Source organism: Euleptes europaea, chromosome 9 (assembly GCF_029931775.1).
Source record: "Euleptes europaea isolate rEulEur1 chromosome 9, rEulEur1.hap1, whole genome shotgun sequence".
NCBI classification, from domain to species: Eukaryota; Metazoa; Chordata; class Lepidosauria; order Squamata; family Sphaerodactylidae; genus Euleptes; species Euleptes europaea.
Window position 1 is genome coordinate 25,886,513 of NC_079320.1, and position 11,601 is coordinate 25,898,113.

Here is an 11,601-nt window from a genome sequence, read left to right on the forward strand (position 1 = left end):
AATTGCTTGAGATGACAGAGCCCATAAGCAGTTGGAGAGCAGATGGGAATGGTCCTACCTCTATAAGTAAACCAGCAATGGACCACACCAATGGACCACATCATATTCCTTCATCTTTATAGTAGTATGAGATCACACACAGTTCACATATTTCTTGGGGCTCAAAGATCATCTCAAGTGCCCTGGACAGTTTACAGCATAGAAATGTTGGGATACAAGCCAGGATACCTCCATTTTGCAGTCTCTGCTATTCTTCACTATTGTTTTCTCTTCCACATATTCTTTAACATACATACATTTCTGTCACCTCAGTGTGATGGGGAGTGGCAACCAATAATGCTGCCTGCAGTACATTTTTTCACTGAAGACTCAAAGATATTCATATATTAAATCTATCTCACATATTACAAATGCTAAAGCTAGCACATATCTGCTAAAAATGTGCCAAAGTGTCCAAGTTTTATCCACCTCTCATAACAAAATTATGTACAGGGCATGCATTTCTTGCATACATCCATGCTTGCAGTTTTAAGCATGCTTTTGGACACTGTAGTGACCGGCACTCACAGCAGCCTCCTCTAACAAACAAAATGGTTCAAAGGTCTTTTCTTTAAAACAAGCTGTAGAAAAAAACCTACAGCAGTTAAGGTACATATATGTGTGAGACAACAGTGATAATCTTGCCAAATAAAGTAGACCCGACAACAACCTTCCTTCCTTCCTTCCTTCCTTCCTTCCTTCCTTCCTTCCTTCCTTCCTTCCTTCCTTCCTTCCTTCCTTCCTTCCTTCCTTCCTTCCTTCCTTCCTTCCTTCCTTCCTTTTTTGCAGTTGAACTGAACAGAATATGCTCTTGTCTTTCATAGCTGAAGAGAGCTACAAGAATCTGTGGTATGAAAGCTGTCTGCCTCATACTCTATCTACATATACCATGTGCAAGGCCTCCCGACAGAGCAGATTACATTTAAAATATTTTGGAAGGCCTGTTGCCTTCGTTTAATACAGATGCTCGCTTCTCTTCCATGGCTACAGCAGCTACGTTGTTTATTGGAGATCTGAATAAGGAATGTCTTGTCCAATTACAGAGCCAATGACAGCCAATGGACAAAAGGTATATCTGTCAGGATTTAGTTAGTTATGTCATTTGTAGGGCTGTTGAATTAAAAAAAATTCGGTATAGTTCGGATTCGGCCGAATTCAGCCCGTTTAGATTTGGGATATGCCGAAGTCCGAACTCCCCCACTTCGGATCCGTTCAATTCGGCGGGAATTCAAAGTTCGGAAAAAAATTCGGCCGAATAAAGCCATTAAAAACACAATCGCACCTTTCCGTGGCTCGGGGGGGGCATTTTTGGGGTTAGAGGTCCCAAACTTTCAGCAGAGCTTCAAAGGACGTTTATTGAAAGACTCCCCAAGTTTTGTAAAGATTGGGTCAGGGGGGGCTGAGATATGGGTCCTGAAAGGGGTCCCCCCACCCTTAATGTGCATCTCTCAGCAGAGCTTGCCGCCCACGCACTAAGCTCCCAGCCCCGACAACAGCTGAGACGTTTGCAAAGCAACTGCAAAACAACACAACCTTGTAAAACAACACCTTTGCAACAGGGAAAACCAGAAGACACACAACTGAAACCTCCCCCCTCAAACCAGGGAGCGAGAGACTCGAGGGGGAACACACACCCCAGGCAGAACCGACGAAAGCCCCCTTTGGCTTCCCCCCCACCCACAGAAACTGCTCCCTCCCCACACACACACAGACTCTGCTTTCCCCACACACACACACACACATACACAGGAGAAAAATTATAGATTAAAGCCCCCAAAGGGGTCTTACTGTGGCTGTCTTCTGTTCCATCAGGAGGGGCTGGGGACTGGACTTGTAATCCAAGATGATTCCAATTAGGCACGGGACGTTTTGCTCTGGAGATGCACACAGGATCGGCTGATCCATTCATCCCAATAGGGAAAAGGGGAAAGGGGAAAGGGGAAAGCCCATATCTCGGGACCCCCTGACCCAATGTTCACAAAACTTGGGTGGTCTCTTAAGAACACTGGTCTGAAACTCCGCTCAAAGTTTGGGATCTGCACCCCCAAAAATGCGCCCCCTGCAGCCACGGAAAGAGAAAAGGGGGGAGGCAATATTTCTGCCCCCAGTGAACCCATCTTTACAAAACTTGGGTAGTATCTTAAGAATAATTGTCTGAAGCTATGCTGAAAGTTTGGGGGCTATATCCCCAAAAAAGCGCCCCCTGCAGCCACATAAATGGGAAAAGGGGGGAGGGAAAAGGGGGAGAGCCCATATCTCGAGACCCCCTGACCCACTGTTTACAAAATTTGGGGGGTATCTTAAGAAGCTTCATCTGAAGCTCCAATGAAAGTTTGGGGTCTGTACCCCCAAAAATGCGCCCCCTGCAGCCATGGAAAGAAAAAGGGGGGAGCCCATATCTCGGGACCCCCTGACCCAATGTTTACAAAACTTGGGGGGTATCTTAAGAAGCTTCATCTGAAGCTCCACTGAAAGTTTTGTGTCTGTACCCCAAAAAATACGCCCCCTGCAGCCACAGAAAGGAGCAAATGTGCACAAGCACCCCCCCACACACACACACGTGGATTTCGCTCTCTCTCTCTCTCCCCCTGGCCGGGCCACACATCAGCTGATTCCTCCAGTACTCAATCCTGACTGATTGGCCAGAAGAAGACCCAGCTTGGCCACCGATTGGCCGGGGGAGGAGAATGCTGCTTACTGACGGTTATGCTGCTTACTGACGGCCCCGAATGTGCCGAATTTATTCACGAACTCCCGAACTCGCTGAATTCGGGCCCCCTGGTTGCCTGCCAGTTTTGAGTTCGGTTCCTCCCGAACTAAAAACCACTGAATCAGGGGAAATTCGGCTGATTTTCAGTTCGGGCTGAACCGAATCAACAGCCCTAGTCATTTGTTTCTCTTATCCTTCCTTCAAGAAGCTGGAGCTAGCACTTTTTATCCTCACAGCTAGGTCACAAACACATGTCATGTGGCATGTTTGTGATGAATACAAGCCAGGAAATCCTTGGGCTCATTTTACCATCCCTCTTCCCCCATTCTGCATGTGTACATCCCGCAAAATCATAGTTAAGATTAACTGTGATCAATAGGGTTGCCAGGTCCCTCTTCGCCACCAGCGGGAGGTTTTAGGGGCGAAGCCTGAGGAGGGCAGGGTTTGGGGAGGGACTTCAATGTCACAGAGTCCAATTGCCAAAGCGGCCATTTTCTCCAGGCGAACCAATCTCTATTAGCTGGTGATCAGTTGTAATAGCAGGAGATCTCCAGCTAGTACCTTGGAAGGATGGAAGGCTGAATCAACCTTGAGTTGGCTACCTAAAATCAACTTCTGTCGGGATCAAACTCAGGTTGTGAGCACAGCTTGGCCTGCAGTACTGCAGCTTACCACTCTGCGCCATGGGTTACTTTGGCTTGTGATGCAGCATTACTTTTGCATGTGATGAAGTGAGCTCTGATCCACAAAATGTTTATGCTGAAATAAAATCTTGTTAATATTAACAGTGTCGGTTTATTTTTATTTCTGTTTTTTTCCCCCGAACCAGTTTAACATGGCTGGTTGGCACTATCTTGCAAAATTTAGCAGAGTACTCATCTGGGCACACAGGAGTTAGGTGTAACAGTAAATCAAATGCTAAACATGTTCCCAAACAGAAATAACACCCTTGTTGTTTTTGGAGGAAGGATGCCCATATGTGAGAAACATCTTTATGTGCAGCAGAGCTTTTGAAGCCCCATCTTCAGAACTTGGGATTGTTCTCCTACACAGCCTGATAGTTTAAGGGGGAAAGGAACAAGGAACTTAGTTGGAGTCCATCTGCATGTTTTACAGTGCCATCCTAAGCAGAGTTATTCCTCTCAGTGCATTGAACAGAGTGGGCTGGGAGGGCTGTAACTCTGCTTAAAGCAGCACTGTAAGAGACCATTTGAATCCTGACCCTGGAGATCTAGATGGAGGGGATATTGTTTAATGCAACTGTTTCTCCAAAAGTAAGCTGTCACATTCTGGAGTGAGTTAATGGTGGTCTGACCAATGAGGGAAGCAACAGGAAATTGACAGTGCCGTAAACACTCCCCCGTTTTAAATCGTGATAATCTCTACCACATCTCTCTAGGTCTGACTGGTTTTTAATGGGACAGTTGCTCTGAGAGCTTTGTGTTTGCCTCAGGGTTTATGTCACAAGGATAGGCTACTCCTGAATTTTCTCAGAAGTAGCACAACACATTTTCACATGCTGAGGGAGAAAAAAATGTTGTGGTATCACTCCCTTGTGTCATAGACATATCACACTAGCCCCTTTTGTGGCTTACGGAGGTTTTCCCATGACCACAATTTAATGTGCTGTAAATCTCCCAGTCACCCCCTGTGCAATGAAAACATGTTTTCCCATCTGAAAGAAAAACAAACTGAAATGTTCCTCAGTTCACAAGCAGTCCAATCTTTTGTGAGGATATTCACTTCTTCAGCAAACCATAATGCATAAAATGTATTTTTTTTTGTTACTTACTTTGTTTATACCCCAGCTGATCTGCCCTATGGGGACCCAAACTGGCTTATCTTGTTCTCCTTGCCTCCATGTTGTCCTCACAACAACTTTGTGAGGTAGATTAGGCTGGAAGTGTGTGACTGGCCAAAGGCCACCCAGCAAGACTCCATGCCATGGTGGGGATTTGAGCCTGAATCTCAAAGATCCCAGCTTGACCCTCTAACCACCACACAGTATGACACTCTAACCATGACTGACCATTGCACTCAGTATGGATCCTTTGGACGGTGATCTCCAGTAGTAAATACTGGAAGGCCACCTCATGCAATAATCTGTTGCCTCATCACATGTTTAATTTCTGCATATGGTTAGGCCAACACTGTGCCAAAGACTGCGGGGTTGAAGCCAGTCAGCTTTTTTACTCAATCTCATCCAATTCCCTTTCTTACTATAGCCCATGTTCAACATGGCTTTTGTCCATGCAGGTCCCATGATCCCTAGGATAGCCTTTTGATAGTCAAAGGGGACCACTTCTCTCCCCCCGCCCTTGTTCACCACTGAAAAGCTGGTTGGGTACAACCCATTATCTGACATTTAGCTATAGAATCAAGTTATTTCTCTTTGCCAAGAAAACCGTTAAGATATCTTAACCACGCATATGACAATGTAGAAAAGCTGTTGCTCTTCCCTGGAGCATTCAACCACAAATGTAACATGATGCATAAAGTTTGATTCCCCACTCCTCCACATGAAGCCTGCTGGGTGACCTTGGGCCAGTCACAGTTCTCTCGGAACTCTCTCAGTCCTCATGGAGGCAGGCAGTGACAAAACATCTCTTGTCTTGAGAACCCTACGGGGTTGCCATTAGTCAGCTGTGACTTGATGGTATACACATACACACACAGGATCATATGCAGGATATATAGAAGAGTTGGTTTTTATATGCCGACTTTCTCTACCACTTAAGGGAGACTCAAACTGGCTTACAATCAGCTTCCCTTCCCCTCCCCACAACAGACACCCTGTGAGGTAGGTGGGGCTGAGAGAGTGTGACTAGCCCAAAGTCCCCCAGCTGGCATCATGTGTAGGAGTGGGGAAAACAAATCCAGTTCACCAGATTAGCCTCCGCCACTCATGTGGAGGAGTGGAGAATCAAACCCGGTTCTCCAGATCAGACTCCACCGCTCCAAACCACTGCGCTTACCCACTACACCACACTGCAGGACCACTACACCACGCTGTAGGACTACCTCTCCCAAGAGAACTGCAATTATGCAGTGTCTAGGGATCTCTAGTAGAGACATCTCAATGCCTTTGTCAAATGGATTCAAGAAAGTCAAGAAGGCAAAATTCAAGTTACACAAACATAAGTTTGCAGCGTAAACTTTTGTCTTTAGGATTTGCAACACCTGCTGTAAAAGAAGAAGGATTTATCAACTATGGCAATCAAGAATTCTGTTTTATTTACAGAAGAATGCAACACTGTTTTTAAATGAAGGGTACCTAACCCGACAGCAAACTCGCCCTGGAAAGCCCTGCTTTGGAAAGCCATCTTATTAACCCTAACTGCATGCTGTGGTGATTCACTAGTGGAGGAAAGGCATTCTGTCTACACTCAGATCATCTCCTCTTCAGCAGTACTTCACAGATTCCAGGACTGAGCTCTAGTTAGAATTGCCAACCTCTAGGTAGGGCCTGGAGTACTCTCAAAATTACACCTTATCACCAGACTACACAGATCAGTTCCCCTGGACGAAATGGCAGCTTTGGAGAGTGAACTCTATAATATCACATCCCTGCTGCAATCCCTCTCCTCCCCAAACTCTATCTAGGATTGCCAGGTCCCTCTTTGCCATCAACGAGAGATTTTTGAGGCAGAGCCTGAGGAGGGGAGGGTTTGGGGAGGGGAGGGACTTCAATGCCATAAAGTCCAATTGCCAAAGTGGCCATTTTCTCCAGGGGAACTGATCTCTGTCGGCTGGAGATCAGTTGTAACAGCTGGAGATCTCCAGCTAGTACCTGGAGGTTGGCAACCCTAACTTTATCCTCCCCAGGCACCACTCCCAAATCTCCAGAAATTTCCCATGCTAAAGCTGACAGCCCTAGCTTTAGTAAGTTCACTGGGGGGGGGGTCACTGGGGGTGGGTGGGGGGGAGGTAGTTGTGAATTTCCTGCATTGTGTAGGCGGTTGGACTAGATGACCCTGGTGGTCCCTTCCAATTCTATGATTCTAAGTTCTATATAGGGCTGCCAACCCCCAGGTACTGGCTGGAGATCTCCTGCTATTACAACTGATCTCCAGCTGATAAGGATCAGTTCACCTGGAGAAAATGGCCGCTTTGGCAATTGGACTCTATGGCATTGAAGTCCCTCCCCAAACCCCGCCCTCCTCTGGCTCCACCCCCAAAACCTCCTGCCGGTGGCAAAGAGGGACCTGGCAACCCTAGTTCTAGAGCTATGATATGTGTAGCATGGAGATCAGTTTCTAATTCCAGGAGATTTCTAGGCCCCACCTGGAAACTGACAACGGCAACCCTGCCTGAGGGGAACCCTTACTGACAGTTTTATAAGAGTCTTTTATCTCTGCACGCTTTGCATACATAGTCTGCCTAGGCCTAGTTCTTAACTCCTGGAACTCATGGAAGGGTTACATAAAGACTCCATGTGCACCGCTCTGCTATCTCTTGTGCCTTCAAACTGTGAAACGCATTTAATTGAATTCTGGTTTAACTTTGGTCTGAAGTTTCAGTGAAAGAAGAGATAACATTCACAGGAAGGCAAAATATTCTTTTCATGCCAGCTTCATTATCTACTGGGCTGCTGAAATGAGGGTCACTTTGCCCACACTGAAGGAAATGCAGATCCTTAATTGCATTTTATTTAAATTATTGCTTTATTTCAAACATGTTACGCTTGTTACCAATTTAATATGGCCATGAGCACAAATTAATTATACCTGGCAGCTTGCTGGAGGGAATTTATAGGAATCCATGTTTATGCTGTTTCGGTAATCATGCGTACCTTTAGTTTATACATTTAAATAAGTTCCTCCCAAATCACACATAAATGTTAACAGCATCTATGTTTCCATGCAAATTGGATTACTCTTGGCATATTCATCACAGAGAGTCACGAGTGCATCTTTTCAGCATTCAACAATTTCATTTTCTGTCATATTTACCAGTGAGCATGCTAGAGGACAAAAATAAATATTGCTAGATTTTAAAGTCTAGACAGAAATCTTGCTTTGATGTTCTTTTTAGTGTTGATAAATGTTTATTGTTCTGTATATTATTTTTGGTATTCTTTTGTCCATAGTGCAGACATGCTGTCTATCTAAATGGTTCTAAAACAATGGTTCCCAACTTTTTCGGTATGGTGACCCACGAGTCCAAATTTACTTGGTATGGTGACCCATCCAAGGCTGGTCTATAGTTTCCGCTTTCCCTGTTTTGCATGGACACTGATCAAAACTCATGTTGTACTGAGAACTGGAGTCTTTTCCTTTAGTGGTATGAGAGCCACTGCATCTGAAATGGCTCACACATCAGTCTAGGCATGTTCTGCCAGTGGTCCCCCCCTTCTTGACCTGGCACTCTGTCTACATATCATGAAAATGACGTCCAGCCCATCTAGAGGTCATCATCCATGTCATATGTAAACCACAGGTGAACTACAAGGTCTTTGTCGAAGGCTTTCACGGTCAGAGTTCATTGGTTCTTGTGGGTTATCCGGGCTGTGTAACCGTGGTCTTGGTATTTTCTTTCCTGACGTTTCGTCAGATGCCTGCCACAGCTGCTGTCGAAACGTCAGGAAAGAAAATACCAAGACCACGGTTACACAACCCGGATAACCCATAAGAACCAACCTACAAGGTCTTTGCTTATGGGGCTATGGTGTCTCTTCATTGCATAACACATCTGTGCTCTGAACGACACTGGATGCACCATTACATCTATAAATCTGAAACAGCAGCAGCATTAGTCACCTTAGCTGCATGTTTAATCAAATTCACCTGGAAGTGAATGAAAGCAAAAGCATGCACCACAACCAAGAAATTTCATACATGTCTTTTGAAATTTATGCAGAAGTTCATGGAGTGGACAATAGATTCTGCATTCACCCCAATGAGATGACATAGCTCCATATTAAAGGAAGGACTGTATGGTTCACTGAAAGAGAACATACTTTGCTTACAAAAGGTTCCACAGCCAGTCTCAGGCAGCAGCAGGTGTTATCAGGTCTGCTAAGAACCACCTGTAGACAAAGGCTCTTTCTGGGCCTCCAATAACATCCAACCTATGTTTCGTAGAATCATAGAGTTGGAAGGGACCACCAGGGTTATCTAGTCCAACCCCCATATGAAAATAAATCACATGGCTTATAACTCGCAAGAACAGACTAACATTTGGTTATTAAGCTGGCCCCCAGCTTCAACGAGTACCAGATAATGGTCCAGGGATGCTGTTGCTGCTATACAAGGGTCACTTAAAGAAGGCACGAGTTATAGTGGACTCAACTCTCCTCAGTATTCCAGAGTGATGTAGAGGTTAAGAGCGGTGGTTTGGAGAGGTGGACTCTGATCTGGAGAATCAGGTTTGATTCCCCACTCCTCAAATGAGCGGTGGAGGCTAATCTGGTAAACTGGATTTGTTTCCCCACTCCTACACATGAAGCCAGCTGGGTGACCTTGGGCTAGTCACAGCTCTCTCAGCCCCACCTACCTCACAGGGTGTCTGTTGTGGGGAGGGGAAGGGAAGGTGACTGTAAGCTAGTTTGATTCTTCCTTAAGTGGTAGAGAAAGTCAGCATAGAAAAACCAACTTCTCCTCCTCCTCCTCCTCCTCCTCCTCCTCTTCTTCTTCTTCTTCTTCTTGAGATAGAACTTGGGGAAGGAAAGGATGGAGAGGCAGGTTCGAATTCACAACTTGCTGCCAAATTTTTAGCTGTACAGAAGAGGTCTGTTCCTTCAGGGCCTCGAGTTTTGTCTCTTTTCAGTCATTTTAGATGTTATGGAAGACTGTTTTCTGCCTGAGGCCCTGGAGATTCAAAGTAGATGGACCAGATGGACCGATCATAGATGGGTTGAACTAGAGGGGGCCGTGGTTTGACTTGGTATAAAAATGTTCATACGGTGTATCTGTGCCACTGGGAGACATTCTAAACAGAGTAACACTCTTCTAAGCCCACTGAAGTCAATGGGCTTAGAAGGCTGTCAAGCTGTTCACGATGGCACTATCATAACCAAGGTCATAACCAGAATCTGGGATCTTCATTTCTGTCCCTTATATTACATTCAGTTCAGTAGCAGCTGTGACTAGAAGATGAAAAGCAATGGGAGGAAAACCCTCTACCAGATGCAGCATATATTAATAGTGATCTGTGGTCTGCGTATTGGCACTACAGCATCTGAGTCTCTTAGATGTGGCCCCTGTACATTTCACTGCCAAGGATCATTTCTTTTAATTGTCTGCAATCGTACAAACTACAAAGGACATCTTTCTCAAGCATTCGCCCCCTCACCAAATGAGCGTTTAAATTTATTCTTAGCACCTGAATACATAACAAGCAGCGAAATTAAAATTTTAAAACATGCCACTGGATTTGCGTGAACGCAGGGAAAACAGAACAAAACAAACAAATGAAAATAAATGAACTATCAAAGAGGAAGCACTCGAAGTCCAGACGTACACGATGTTTCAAAGCATGCCTCTAAAATGGGATTGATCCTTTGTTCTCAGGGAAGGATTACGTTTTGAAGAGAGAAGAAAGAAATTGTAGCTATTTCCACCAACCTTGCATCCTTAACAAATTATTTTTAAAATGTATCTCTTCTGTGAGACAGTTTTAAGCTGCTATAGGAAAAAAGCATGCATTATTAACAGACAGCCATACATAATACACCACCGAGCCACACAAGTGATAATCATTCTGCTAACTCATTCATTATACAGTTTTGAATCTTACAGCTTTAAACATTTTTTATTCAGTAGATCAGATTCCAAACTCTGTCACTGCAGTTCAGCAGTTCAAAGCCCAAAGGATGCATCCCCGTTATTGAGCTACCTGGGCTTAAACCCGTTGACTTCAAGCCTGACTAACTGGATGCACTGGGAGAATTAGTTTGGCTGCAGCTCAGCTCTGGGAAGGCTGGGGTGTTTTGCAGAAAGCAGGAGACTGCTGCAGGGAGACCTACACTGCAGGGCAGATTGTGCAGCTGTCAGATGTGGAATTCCCCTGAAAAAGATCACCAGCTTGGCTTGGAAAATAGTTCAAATAAAAGGGACTGATGAACCGGCAAAAGAAAAGAACGAGGATAATCGCATTCTCCTGTTGATTGTCCTCATAACTGGTACTCAGAGATAGACTGCCTCTGCACAAGGAGGATTCGTGTGATCTATCTTGGCCTCTCCAAGAATTTGTATAACCCCTTTCATCTCAGTTACACTTCATCTAGGTTACTTCTTCATCACCTTGTGTGGTGGATGCAGACCCCAACACAATGGGACGTAGACCATGGTGGGGCTACTTCTTTCTGTTGCCATTTGTATACGATAAAGTTTTCAAACCTAACTTTCTCAAGCAAAACGTAAAAAATACCAATTAATGTGGCCTTCTAAAATGCCCCCAAACATCCAGGCTGCCAAGGGAAGAGAAGCTAATTAGCAGATGACAACAGACAGCACAAAGCCTGTGGAAGCAAATGTGGGACTCAGCGAGGGAGCCAGGCCATCCTAATCCACGAACAGCCTGCTATAATTATTATTTTTAACTCTGGCATTAAACTGGTATAAACATAAAGAAGATATTATTAAACTTTTAATCTCCAGCAAAAGGAACCTCATTTTGTCTAACAGCAAGCAGTGAGCATAGAAATGCTACTTCAATTAACACCACTGTAAATTCTCATTTAACACTTGGTAGGAACACTCCAGACTATTTTTAAAAATGCATAAACCCCAAATGAGATGATGCTTCTTTCAGGATTTTCCTTGTTATTATGCTATTAAGGCACTGAAACCTAATAATCATGTTCTTAGAAAGCCATTGATGAACACCATGAACACGAAAGGCAGTCATTT